The following is a 14,895-nucleotide window of genomic DNA, read 5'->3' as shown; positions in this document are numbered from 1 at the left end:
TTCTCCTACTTTGTGCGGTAATTTCCTTCCTGCTCATCTAGGTATGTTTATTTGTTGCATAAATTCTCGTTGCACACTTGCCTACACTGATTCTAATAAACTTGCATTTCTCAGTGGGGATTTCTGACTCCGCCGCTACCATATCCGGAGCGGGTATGTTTGTATAGCCCCGCAGGCTGGGAAGTCCACTCCCATAGGCGTTGCTGTTTTGTCTAGGCTGCGATGCGGCCCCATTCCAGCTGAACGGACTGACTGCTGTACCGGCCACCGGAGTTCCGCTGAGCTGCTTTGGTGCCCGTCTTGTGTCCCTTGAGTGGTGTGTTGCATGTTTATTTTGATTTATGCATTCGTGTTAAAGGATATGGGACATGGATTTTTACCTGGGCATAATTATGTATAAAGGACATAAGAAATGCCATCTAAATCACTGCAGGGCATCAAAAATGTGAAAATCATCACATTATTCAAGTTTTTTTATACATCAGCGTAAAACAAGGATTCGTTAATGAGCTAGGTGGTCACGTGACCCGTGATGTCACAAAAACTTTCCAAGGAGCCAGTGCTTGGGAATCTAATGTAAACAGGTTACCGAAATGGACACCATCGACAGTGATATTCCCGATGTTTCACAGAGATGTGAAGTTAGACCCTATCAATTTGAACCGATAGCTGGAAATTCACATGAACATAGATCTTGTCTTTACTCTGACGGGTCAGATGATTCTGAGAGTGAGAGTTCATTCAGCCCTCATGAAACTGAAAGCGGTCGGCTGGATAACACTTCCTGGTAAGTTAAAAACAATTCTGCTCAAAGGCTAATGATCTGTTGAAAGAAGTATTATTTTTGTATCATACATTGAAAGTTCATCATAGATCTAGCTAAAGTCCGTTGCAAGCTAGTTTTTTTTTGCTGATATTTTTCGAGATTGATTGAGATACAATGCTTCCAGAGTCCGAGATGAAAACATTCAAAATGGCGAAACGAGTCAGAATTATGATAATTGATACACCCAAAATTATAATACTAATCCTTACCTCGGCTTTCAGACACTTAGCACAGAGGTCTTCAACAGGGGGGTCGTGAAATCGCACCGGATCACTCATATCAACAAAAATATTCCTGCCCGTCCCCTGGCCTCCGTGCAGGGATGCAAACAGCGCGCCTTTCGGCGGATGCCGCCTTTTTCACGGCTGAATCACGCAGATCCGATTTTAAAAAAATAAAATAGCGATGTTGGTTCATGGAGCATGAGGCATGAAGTGTAAGGATGAGAGAGAGGTGGTTTGGGTCGGGAAGCTGCGCGCATTTGTGCAGCCTGGCGCAGGTGTGCGCGGCTTCCCGATTTGAACTGTTTTTTTTTCTCTCATCCTTATGCTTCCTGTTTCATGTTTCATGAATTAATATCGCTCAGTACCTGAGTATTAATATTGAAAGAATCCTCAGTGAAATGGTCCGAATACAGTTTGTGGGAAACAGTACGTGCAAAGTTTTTTTCAACAGGTGTTCTGTAAAGTTGTCCTATCAAGCCTACTGCGCATGCGCAGGTGAGCCCACACTTTCCTCAGCTTTGGGTCCTTGGGGAATGCAAAAAAACTTACTCCAGGGCATTTCCCATTGGAATTATTGCAACCATAAGCAGCACAATACACCATGATGTCCAATGTATGATGTCCAATGTACTTTAAAGACTATTAAAACAATTTTCTTGTCATCCACTTCTCCATTCATCTACCCGCTTGTGCTGTGCCTGAAAGTTTTTGTGACGTATGATCACGTGAGGGCGGCACGGTGGTGTAGTGGTTAGTGCTGTCGCCTCACAGCAAGAAGGTCCTGGGTTCAAGCCCCGGGGCCGGCGAGGGCCTTTCTGTGTAGAGTTTGCATGTTCTCCCCGTGTCCGCGTGGGTTTCCTCCGGGTGCTCCGGTTTCCCCCACAGTCCAAAGACATGCAGGTTAGGTTAACTGGTGACTCTAAATTGAGCGTAGGTGTGAATGTGAGTGTGAATGGTTGTCTGTGTCTATGTGTCAGCCCTGTGATGACCTGGCGACTTGTCCAGGGTGTACCCCGCCTTTCGCCCGTAGTCAGCTGGGATAGGCTCCAGCTTGCCTGCGACCCTGTAGAAGGATAAAGCGGCTAGAGATAATGAGATGAGATGAGATGATCACGTGACAGCGGCTCTTCCGGTTGCAAAAAATGCATATCGGAAGTCGAGCAGAAATGCCATATAATCATCACGAATATAACGATTTTGCTGAATTTAATAGATGATTTTGTATTTGTTGATGCAATTAATTCATATTTTTAATGGAAAGAAACTGATATAGCGTGCTTTTATGTTTCATGTCCCATATCCTTTAAATGTTGCCTGACAATGGGTGATAGTGTGTAAATTTATCTGGGGGGGGGGTTGCTTATGTGCTGACTTGTATTGTCTGTATGTCACTGTTTTAATTTATGCCTTGTGTTCTGAATGCATGTTGACTTGTCTAATGGCAGGTATTGCTGTGCAGTGTTTTGTATGAGCTTTGTTTTGCTTACGGTTTCTTCGTTATGTTGTAAGTGTCCCTTTTTTTTTGGTGTGTGATATCAGGCCCTTTTTTTAAATTTATCTTTTTCTGGTTCTTTGAATGGCAGGCGTGGGTGGCCCAAAAGGGAGGCGGTATTCCCCTGGTGGTGGTCCGGATTACTGCATGCATGGTGTGCTGTGCTCCTGTGCGTGTGTCATTTTACAGAAGTCACTTTATTGCGTGTGTGACTCCGAGGGGGAGTTTTCTAGTTAACTATAAGTTTAAACAACAATTTAAATTTAAAACCCCTAAAATAACCAAGCAGGCTATCCCAACAAAGGGAAATAAATGGAGAGAGAGGGACTGGAGTATTATAAAGACAATGTTTATTATTCTCTTTTTAAAATGAAACACACATAAAAGACATACATTAGGCCTTCGGGGCAACCAATTCAAAGACAGGGTGTTGCGTTAGACATTTTCCGCAGCAGTCTATCGTGTGTACAGTCACCACAGTGGCTAACTAGCAGCAGCTAATGGCTAATATTCACGGGAGAAAATAACTGACACACCCCTGTCTCTTTGGCCTCTGACACTCACTCAGGCCAAGTTTACATTAGACCGTATCTGTCTCGTTTTCTTCACGGATGCACTGTCCGTTTACATTAAAACGCCTGGAAATGCCGGGAAACAGGAATCCGCCAGGGTCCACGTATTCAATCTAGATCGTGTCTGGTCCGGTGCTGTGTAAACATTGAGAATACGCGGATATGCTGTGCTGAGCTCTAGCTGGCGTCGTCATTGGACAATGTCACTGTGACATCCACCTTCCTGATTCGCTGGCGTTGGTCATGTGATGCGACTGCTGAAAAACGGCGCAGACTTCCGCCTTGTATCACCTTTCATTAAAGAGTATAAAAGTATGCAAATACTGATGCAAATACTGCCTATTGTGTAGTTATGATTGTCTTTAGGCTTGCCATCCTTCCACTTGCAAGTGGTAAGTGATGTGCACTGGGATCACACACACAGCGGCTCAGTCCCGAATCACTGCTCATGCGCTATACTCGTGCGCTCTGTGAGCTGCGCAGGGCCGGAGTGCGCACCCTCCAGAAGGCACTCGCTGTTCAGGGCAAAGTGATTTGGAGCGCAGGATGCCTGCGGAGCCGAGCGTATCCGTGTATTGGTGTTGCTGTGTGCACGTGAATCGTGTATTGGTGTTGCTGTGTGCACGCTAATCGTTTTAAAAACGTTAATCTGATGATCCGCTGATGCGGTCTAATGTAAACCCCACCTCATTCACTGGCCTTTTATTCTGCGCATGCTCAATATATACATCCCGGTGTGTGCAGGCACTCACATTCAGCATGACATCACTGTGTAAGCTATTTAACATGACTTTGCCACTATTTATCAATGCTTAACACGCCCACTCAAAGACATGTTTATAGCTCCCTCTAGTGGTAAACAAAACCAAAAATACAAAACTCAAAATAAAACCTTTGGCATACAGTACTGGCAGTGTTCTGAAAACTTCAAATAAAACTTATTACAAAACTTAACAGTTCACATTTCTCTCCAGAAACATTTACATCTGCCAGCTCTCATTACTCTCCAAACAAATATCCCTTGAACTTCTCAAATTTAGCCTTTGCCAATGGCTTGGTAAGAACATCAGCTACCATGTTTGCAGTAGGGCAGTATTCTATTAATATCTTCCCTTCTGTGTGTGCAGAATGTACAAAGTGATACTTAATATCCACATGTTTGCTTCTCTGTCTGCATATTGGGTTCTTAGACAATGCTATTGCCCCCTGATTGTCCTCATATATCTTGACTGGTACATGCTGGTTACTACCATCCATTCCTTTAAGTAGTTGTACTAGGTACATACTCTCTTGAGTAGTGGATGCTAGTGCTATATACTCCGCCTCGCAGGTAGATAGTGCCACTGTTAGCTGCTTTCTACTCTTCCATGATATAACTGGACCACTCTCAGGCTACATCCACACGACAACGGCAACGAGATGTTATTTAAAAATATATCACGTCCAAATGGGCAACGATCAGTAAAATATCAGGTCCATATGGCAACGCAACGCTTGCTGAAAACGATGCAATACACATGCCACACCTCTAGAGGCGCTGTAAGACGGTCCCTTCGGAGACACCAGAACAATAGAAGAAGTAAGGACGCATGCGCATAAACTATTATGCGCGAGACTTCATATTAGCCACAAAGTCAGGAAAATCTGTTCGTAAAATTACATTATAATGACCAAATACAATGAAAAGTATTTTTCCAGTCTCACCTATGAAAGGTAATCCCATGTGATCTCGTTTGGACGGCAAACCTGTTGGTACAGTTAAACGCAGCTAATCTTTATTCTCCGCTTTGACCTATCCAATATGGCGGCGAGGATGACGTATGATTCTACGTGGAAGGCGGCGTCTTTAATGGTCCGGAATAAATTGAATGCTACACGTTGATGGAATTAATTTGTTGTTTCTCACCTGTGAAAGGTAATCCCATATGATCTCGTTTGGACGGTAAACCAGTTGGTAAGTGTTCTCCTGTTTCTGACTTAATCTCAAAACCTTCTGGCTGCTCCATATATACCTCGCACTCCATTGGAGCATGGAGGTAAGCAGACTTTACATCCATTTGGTGTAGTGTAAGATCCTCCTGTACAGCAACCTGCATTAATGCTCGGACAGAGGTCATGTTGGCCGTGGGTGAGAATGTCTGTCTCTTTATAGTCAATCCCTTCCACTTGACCATACCCCTTTGCCACATATCTGGCTTTACAAGTCTCAGATCCATCTGGGCTCTCTTTCACTGCATATAGACCCCTTCGCATGTTTGTAAACAAACTGACCGTTGCCAGGATGCGCGCGCAGCCTGGACCCAGAAACAATGGCGCTGCCCATAGACCGGCATTATGAGATGTCAGATTATGCAAAGCAATTGTCGTTACAAGATCGAGAATGCTACATAAATAAGTTAACTCTAACAAGTGGACATCGCCTACCAGATCCGCATTTAATTAAAGAGTGGACGGACGATGTTAGTAAGTTTCCTGGTATACAATGGCCAGATACTCGTACCTTATTGACAAGACTTCAGTGTACACCCACAAAAAACTTCGTGCCTACAAGTCTTTAGACGCATATGATTGTTATGTGCGGGCATGTACAACTTGATTAACAATGGGACATTCATATTCATTTTGTTTTAATCAAATTATGTCAGTGATGTGATGGCAATGTGGCTTTAGCTACAACAGCAAATACCAACACTAAACAGCAATTTGCAGGAGGTAATGGCATGAAAGGAATAATAGTGTAAAGAGTGCAGCTAAGAGAAATCAGAGCTGCATAAAAAGCGAGAGGCAGAGACCAGAAATGAAACTGAACGGGGCGGGAGCTAGGTTGGAGCAGTCAACGTAAGTTGGCATTTAGAGTGAGGGCACACAATTTTACCTTTCCATCCTTGCTTTAAAATTGTGATTTTCGGCATACACAAATAATGATGGCACAAAATCTGGACTGCTTGAGTCAAGCGAGACCTCTCCTACAAACAAAATTGCATGCAAAGCTAAGTTAACATGCTAACAATATTCATTACATTGTGTAACCATGACCCAGCTAATCAGACAAACGTTACCAAAGTATTTTGCTACATCAATAAACGAAGACTAGAAAGAATAAAAAAGAAAGATTTAATAAATAGCCTGATCTTACCTGTGATGAAGTGGGCGCTGCAAACCCGCGCATTTTTGATGGTGCTTTCATCCCAGTCTACACGTTTGATGGCTTGTAGTCATAGACGTCGGCGATTTTTTTTGGAATGGGTGAGATCCTGCTGGAATTCTGTACATTTTAACTGTACATTTAAGCAATTTCACTGCTACGATTCTGACACCCGACAACACAACAACTAGGCATTTCTGAGTCTTTTTTGGGTCCAGGCTGTGCGCGCAATTTCCGCTTACGTATGAATGACGTTTACTGCAAAGGGGTCTATACCCAGCGACCTCCCACTGCTTGTTTGCCCTTCGGCAGTGGAGTCAGAGTGAAAGTCTCATTCTCTGTTAGAGTTCATCTCTTCTCTCATTGCATCAGTCCATATTTTTGATTTCTCAGAGTCCATAGCCTCTCTAAATGTTTTAGAATAGAATAAACTTTATTGTCATGCCAGCATGAAATTTGTCTCTGGTCTCACTATAAAAACATGTATAAACATAAACATTCATACCATTGCAAAAACATAAATACATTCTAAACCCCCCCCCCCATTTTAGGTACATCATAGGCTACCCTGTAGAAATAATCCACGTTTTCACATTCATCATTATCACACAGCTTTACATTGGTACTCCTTTAAGTACTCTGGAGCTTTTCTCTCTCTTGTAGGATATCTCCTTTCTCCCTGTTCTCTCTGAGTGCTATCTGCCTCAGTAGTCTCCTCCACACTAGGCTCTCTGCTCTCTTCAGGCTGTCCCTGACCCTGGTTGACTATCTTTGGTGGAATATTTCCATAACTCACAGTGTTGTCCCCCATGTCACAATCTGTCTGAGTTTGGCTATCTGCGCTACCTTTGGTGATTTCACTAGCCTATGTTTTAGGACTTTCCCTGTCTCAGGATAATACACATTGTATGCTGGGCTATACTTATCATAGCTGACAAAGATCCCTTTGTCACATTTAGAATCCAACTTCTTTTCCTGCTTATATACGTAACATTCAGAGCCAAATACCTTCATGTGAGATAGGTTAGGTGTTTTTCCTGTGAAAACATGGTAAGGTGTCTGCTCTAGGCATTTTACTGTAACACCTGTTACGAATTCGGGCTGCTGTCTGTACAGCATAGGTCCATAATTGCTTTGGGAGGTTACTCTCCAACAGCATGCATCGTGACATCTCAAATAGGGTCCTCCATCCTCTTTTGGCAGTTCCGTTCTGATGAGGTGAGTAGGGTGCACTTGTCTCATGCCTTATTCCTTTACTCCTAAGTAAAGACTGGAACTCCTGCCCGGTAAACTCTGTACCGTTGTCTGACCTTATGCACTTTATCTTTCCATATGGAGCTATGTCTGCTATGAATTTCTCCGTAGCTTTTGTCGTGTCACTTTTTGCTTTGATAAAGTATGGAAAAATCATCCCACTGTAATCCTCAGTAAATACTATCGCATATCTGTATCCATCCTTATCTACTGGTTCTATAGGGCCGCACAAGTCTGTGTGTACTAGCTCTAGTACTGCAGTAGCTTTGGTGTCTGCCTGCCTGTTTCTGCTTTGTGTAAACTTTCCCTGTATGCATATTTCACAGTTTTGACTAGACTTGTCATTTTTCCCTTTTTATCGACATTCCTTCAACCACCTTTTCCAATTTTGCAATATCATCAAAATTACAATGACTGAGTATCCTATGCCAGGTTTGAATGTCATGACAACCATACACTTCATCAACATTTTCATCCTCTACTGTGCTAAGGTAATACAGCCTACCATACACCTCCATTTTGAACTTTGTACCGTCCTTGTTGACCAGCCAGTAATCACCGTCCTTGAAGTGAATCTCGGCTCCGTTGGCTGTCGCCGCTTTGACTGAAAAGATGTTCTGTGGAACTGATGGGATGTAGCGTGCTTGCTTGAGCCTTGTTCTCACTTGTCGTCCCTCGCTGTCCAGCAAGTTGATCGCGGCGTCTCCTCTCATTTTCGCCACCTCGCTCACCTTGGTCCCGTCGGCAAGCTCGATCTTGTGGTCCTCGGATCTGAAGCTCTTCTCCACTGTTTTGAACTTTGTGGCGTCATTGATCATGTGTGAAGTGGTGCCACAGTCAACCATGAGACCCTTCTTGTTTCCTTGCTGTATTGGACAGTCACTTATCTGGAAGAAACAGAAAGTTGTAGACTCTTCTTCGGCCTCTCCATCAGCTTTCTTCACGTAGTCACAGCCTCGTCCTTGACCGAGCCCTCTGCCTCGCCGTGGTGTGTCCCACTTTCAATCTTCTCTTCTCTGTTGGGTGTTGTCTGGACATGCCCTAGCCATGTGTCCCTTTTTACAGCACTTATAACCCTCGACATCAGCCAAGTCCATTTTCTTTCCACGTCCTCTACCACGTGCTTTTGTTGACCTGCTAGTCTTCATTACCTTGTCTTCCACATTCACATCACTTTTCCCATATTTCTCTGTACTCTCATAACTTTGCAGTTTCATTTTAAACTTGACGAACATTACATCATTTGTCTGTAATGTGCACTACGAACGGCTTGTATGACTCAGGTAGCCCTTTTACTACCATTGCTATCCGAAGTCCATCACTTATTTGTTCATTTGCTCTTCTTAATGACGTGAATATAGTCTCTGCTCAAATTATGTAGTCAGTAACTGTTTCATTGCTAGCTTTATAAAGCGAAGAAAGTTCACAGTACAAACTCACAATGCGGGGTTTGTCCTTTCCTGCGTAGTGCTCGCGAAGAATCCCCAGTGCTTTTCTTCCATCACATTTCGCATCTCTCATTACCAATGACAAACTCTTGTTGTCCAGACACTGCACGAGCTCTGCATAAGCCTCTCCGTTCTTTGCCTCATCTTCCACGAGAGCTCCTTCGTCTTCTGAATCTGTCTCCGGATCCTCCAGGATAACATCTCTGAGACCACGCAATTCCATGTGCGTGAGGAACCTTGTTTCCCAGAGTTCGTAACTTTTCTCATCACCGTCGAATAAAAGTCTCCGTCACCTGTGGCCTGCCTGACTGGGCCCATAACCTGTTGCGTTAGACATTTTCCATAGCAGTCTATCATGTGTACAGTCACCACAGTGGCTAACTAGCAGCAGCTAATGGCTAATATTCACAGGAGAAAATAACTGACACACCGCTGTCTCTTTGGGCTCCGACACTCACTCACTGGCCTTTTATTCTGCGCATACTCAATATATACATCCCGGTGTGCGCAGGCACTCACGTTCAGCATGACATCACTGTGTAAGCTATTTAACATGACTTTGCCACTATTTATCAAATATGCTTAACAGAGGGGCAATAAATTTCATAATAAAGGTGTTTGAATAAATAACACATGGTTAAATGTCAGTAAGACTTGATAAGCAAACACTCAATAAATAGGGAACATAAGTCACACACAGAAGATCATTTATACTCTACAAACCAATAGCCACAACAAGATCATTGCCCCTCCAGAATATTGCACTAACCCAATGGCCTAAGACACGAATAGTACATACAAACATTAAACACAGTGGGGAAAAATGATGAAGTAAACCGGTGGGCTCCCCCCCCCCCCCCACACACACACACGCACGCTCACAAGTTGAACACTAAAATCAAGGCACAGGAAAAACAGTGGCTAAGGTAGCAGATGATGGTCCTCCTGCAAGCAAAACATGGCCACAAAGTCATATAAATAAATATCAGATCAAAGCCGTCATATTTAATTTGTAGCCCGTTCATCAGTAAGCCGGTAATATTACTTAGGTTGCAAGGGTCTTCAATTGGCTATAGGCAATTGGAACAGGACAAGAAGCTAAAATGACACGTGTACATTACCAACCTGTATAAACGCAGGCCGCAGTGCTGAGCCGGGAGACTATTGTGGTTTCGTAGCGATCTCGTAGTGGGCCCGTTTTTACTTGTACATTCGCAGGCAAAACTACAACAGACAGTATCGAACCAGCATGAACACACACATGAACAAGCGCTCTGCAATAAAAATAAACACGTAAGGGAGAAAGGAAGCCGGTGAACTTACATTCTCAGCACAACAAACAGCACTCAGTAGGCTCGTAATGACCACACTCTATCCAGGTGAGTTTTTGTCGAAACACACAGGCACAATTCACAGCAAGCGAAGCAGTTTTAGCAACAAGGGCTTGTGAAGATGAGAGGCTGAACGCACACACTCCAATGCAGAACTGCACACAAACACCAGGCCAGGATCCACTCGCACAACAAAGAGCTTCCCCGAATTTGTGTAACGAAAAGCACTAATGAAAACATGGCTGTATTTAAAAGGGCAGCGCCAAGCGGCGCCCACCTGATCCAATCAATGTGCAATTCAAGCTGCATACGTCCTACCCACTACATTCACCCCCCCCCTTTAATGTCACCGTCCCGGTGACTAGCGCAAGGGTCAAACTCATGGCCTGAACACAGCACTGTGGGAGTGAATAATCAGATCGCTTTCTACAAAAGCCACAAATGGTTACCTAACAGTTGTGCATGGAAGGTTATGAGGATTAGAGTGGTGCCCTGCATTTCTTCTAACAGTTCTTCTTGGAGCCAGGCTATTGCCAGATGTTGGTACCTCCATCTCAGCACCTGAGGGGTCAACTATTGGACTTGGTCCGGGTGTGGTCAGGCTCTGCTGTTCCAGAGCTAATTGCTGCTGCACTGTGAAGTCGGAAGTAGTAGGAAGTGTTGATCCACTTATGGGAGAGGTATCAGTAGCCACCGATACCCCAAAGCCATCACCGTTATCCATACTACCATCAACATCATCCACTATGGGGTCTGTCACGCTTACATTAGGCACCTCACCCACAGGCATAAGATGGGATGGGTTTGGGTCAGTTGGGAGGGGGTGCAGTTCTTTTCGATTGATGTTTTTTTCAGGGCCTGACTGATCTCTTGGCCTAATGCTATAAAGTGTACCAACCTCATCAAGACACCTTACAATCTCATGCCACATTTTCCCAGCTAATCTTGTGGCGGCCATGCGGATGGCTGCGGCGATACACTAATGTACCCGGAGGCAGGATAGGCAAAGGAACAGAGTGGTTCTTTGCTCATTGTCAAGCTGCTGCCTCTAACTGGGCTTGGGCCTGGCTATAGATCGCAGAAAGGTGTTCCTGGTGTTCTTGGACCCACTCAGTAGTGGTCAAGTCTGAAGAACTGTCAGTTGTACCCAGCAGGGAATCAAGTGGAAGAGTGGGTTTACACCCAAGCATCAGTTCATACGGGGAAAACCCCGTAGACTGATGGGCTGTGGTGTTGTAAGCAAACAGGACTTGTGGCAGATGGTAAGGCCACAGTTTCTTCTTATCGGGGGTAATGTGCGAAGCAAGTCGTACAAGGTATGATTAAATTGCTCACATTGTCCATTACCCTCTGGGTGATATGGACAAGAGCAGGGTTTACGAATCCCATAGACTCTGTACTGATGTTGGAAGAGCTCTCCTTCAAAGTTGCGCCCTTGATCAGTATGGATGCATTGTGGGACGCCATAAGTGTAAAACCACTGTCTCGTCAAGACTCGAGCTACCATTACCAACTTCTTCTGATCTGCCATAGGATAAGCTTGTGCAAATTTAGAAAACACATCAGTGACCACCAAAAGATTCTCTTTTCCATCACTGGATTTCTCCAACGTGGAAACGTCAATGGCTATGATTTCTAGGGGCCTTGATGCCAACAAACTACCCATAAAGGTCCTCAGTTTTGGCTGAGTTGCCTTGGCAACCATACACCTCCAACATTCTCGGCACCAGTGGTCAATATCCCTCCGCATTAATGGCCAATAGCAGTGCTGGCGAGCAAGGCTGGCTGTTCTTTCTGCCCCCTGGTGACCATGATTGTTGTGCAGGGCTATAAGCACCTCTGCTGTCAGACTCTGAGGCAGTAGTAATTGCAAGACTTCCTTAGTGCTACCAGGGGCATGAGTTTTCCTGTACAGGACATCTTTGTGGACTACTAGGTCTGCCCATTGACGGACACGCTCTACAACAGCAGGGGACTCATGGGCTCTCTCTGTGGCTGTAGGAGGACTGCCCCTCTTCCAATATACCAGGAAAGCCTTCAGGACAGGATCATCAGCCTGCAGGAGCTGGAGATCAGCCCTAGTTCTCATTGGGCAAGCATCTATGGCCTGTATTTTGACAGGAGGGGACGCGACATCACTTTTAATTTCGACTGGCACAGAGATTCCTGGGGCCACCTCCTCCATGGAGGCTGGGACTGGTGGTGCTGGCAAGCGTGATAACACATCCGTGTTCTTATTACATGCACCAGGACGATATTCGATGGTAAAATCAAAGAGCTAGTTGTGCAGCCCAGCATTGTTCTACAGTGCCCAATTTAGCTGTATGCAAGTAGCAGAGTGGGTTGTTATCGGTCAGAATGGTGAATTTGGTACCCAGCAGATAATCTCAACTTGTCTGTTACCGCCCACTTGAGCGCCAACAGTTCAAGCTTCATGGCTGAATAGTTATCCATATTTCGCTCGGTTGGTCGCAAGCCTCTGCTTGCATAAGCGACTGGGCAACGCGGCCCCCCCATCCAGTTCTTGTGATAGAACTGCGCCAAGCCTGAGTCCGCTTGCATCTACCTCAAGGACAAATGTTTTGCTGAAGTCAGCGTAGCCCACCACAGGTGCGCTTATCAGTTTATGCTTCAGAGTGTTAAATGCTTGGTCACAGCCCCAATCCCAATGGTCCCGCAAGATGGTGTTATGGCCAGTCCTATTCCTTTTAGGGTTTGGCTGCAATTTTGTGACCACTTTATGAAGAGGGGCTGCATACCTTCCAAACCCCTCCACAAAACATAAATAATATGATGCAAACCCCAGAAATGATCTCAACTCTGCCACCGTAGATGGAGTGCTCCATTCCCTAACTGCATTGACCTTGTCAGGGTCGGTAGAGACCCCAGAAGCTGAAACAACGTGACCCAAGAACTTTACCTTGGGCTGAAAAAAATGGCACTTCTTTAATTTGAGCTTGAGCCCGTGATCGCGTAGGTGACTAAACACCAACTCCAGATGTTCCAGGTGTTGTTTGAACGTGGATGAGAAGACTACCACATCATCCACGTACAGGAGAAGGGAATGAAAATGCTGGTCACCAAATATTCTTTCCATTCGTCGCTGAAAAGTCCCAGGTGCATTGCATAACCCGTATGGCATTCTCTGGAACTCAAATAGTCCAAATGGTGTGCAAAAGGCGGTTTTAGCACGGTCCTTCTCAGCAACTGACACCTGGTTATAACCACTTGCTAAATCAAGAGTGGAAAAGAGAGATGCACCAGTGAAGGCATCCAAAGACTCCTCAATTCTTGGCAAAGGAAAAGCATCTTTCCTAGTCTTTGCATTTAATTGTTGGTAATCGACACAAAGGCGAATAGATCCATCTCTCTTTTCCACGACTACGATAGGCGAGGAGTAAGGACTACAACTCGGTTTTACCACTCCCTGCTCTAGCAACTCTTGGATGTGTGCCTTCACTACATCATATTGGGATGGTGGAAGTCGCCTATAGCGTTGCCGCACTGGTGTGTCATCAATCAACAGGATCTCATGCTCAATTAAATCAGTGCAACCCAAGAGTCCCTCACTGCAGCTAAACGTATCACTAATACTTTTGAAGTAGAGACTTGGCTTCACCTTGCTCATTCAGTTAAATTAGGCCAAGAAAGGTCCGCAAACCCAACCAAGGGTGCTGTAGCAGCCTCCACTGACCGAATGAGTGCGATAGGGCCTTGGGTGTCACTTTCTTCCTGGAAGCAGAAGGACTTACTAGCAGAACATGCTGTAATCAGGTGTATTTCCCCCAACAGGGTGTGCAGTTTTACCCACCGATCTACATTACCCACATTTATTACTACAGGCACGTCCACTGTGCCATTTCCGATGGGGAGCAACGAGGTTGGAATAATTAGATCTGGTGGCAACTGCCACCCTGCCCCTGCTGGTTCTAAAAGTACAGATGAAATCAATGGGCTGAGCCCTTGCCTACAAGTAGCTGGCACAAGCTTTAAAGAGCCGTCTGGGACACAGGTGGAGGATCCAGGAGCAGTCAAAACCCTGCCAAGAAAACCAGAAGTGGAGAGGTCCTCAAGGCATTGGCACGCTAATAAAGCATGTTCCCAAATGGCTGGGACTATTGGTTTAGAGGAAATAAACAAAGCAGTACCATCTTGGCAGAAGAATTCTCTGAGGCAGCAATGGAGGACATTCATCCCAATCAACCCTGGGACAGACTCCTTGTTTGCTTTGGGTCCAAAGTCAAATGGGTCTTGAATCACCAAGGCACATACGGAAGGAAGAACCTTTCCCAATACTTCTATATCCAATTCCAAGTACCCTCAGTATGGGATGTCTAAACCGTTGGCTGCTTTCAACTGTAGCCAACCACAGGAACGTAACTGGTCATGGCCCAGGATATGGAAATCCTTATTAAAGAAGGACTCAGTGATGGTAGATACCATGGAACCAGTGTCTATAAGACAGGTAACAGTTACACCTCCCATCTGAACATCCACCGCAGGGCACTCACCCACCAATGCAGAAGGGCATGGCAAAGTAGATGTAAAGGAATTTGAGCTGATCGAACCCCCTTCTAGTGCTTGGCTCCATGCACTAGAGGGT

Source organism: Neoarius graeffei, chromosome 19 (genome assembly GCF_027579695.1).
Source record: "Neoarius graeffei isolate fNeoGra1 chromosome 19, fNeoGra1.pri, whole genome shotgun sequence".
Taxonomy (NCBI): Eukaryota; Metazoa; Chordata; class Actinopteri; order Siluriformes; family Ariidae; genus Neoarius; species Neoarius graeffei.
Note: the sequence above shows the minus strand (reverse complement) of the source record.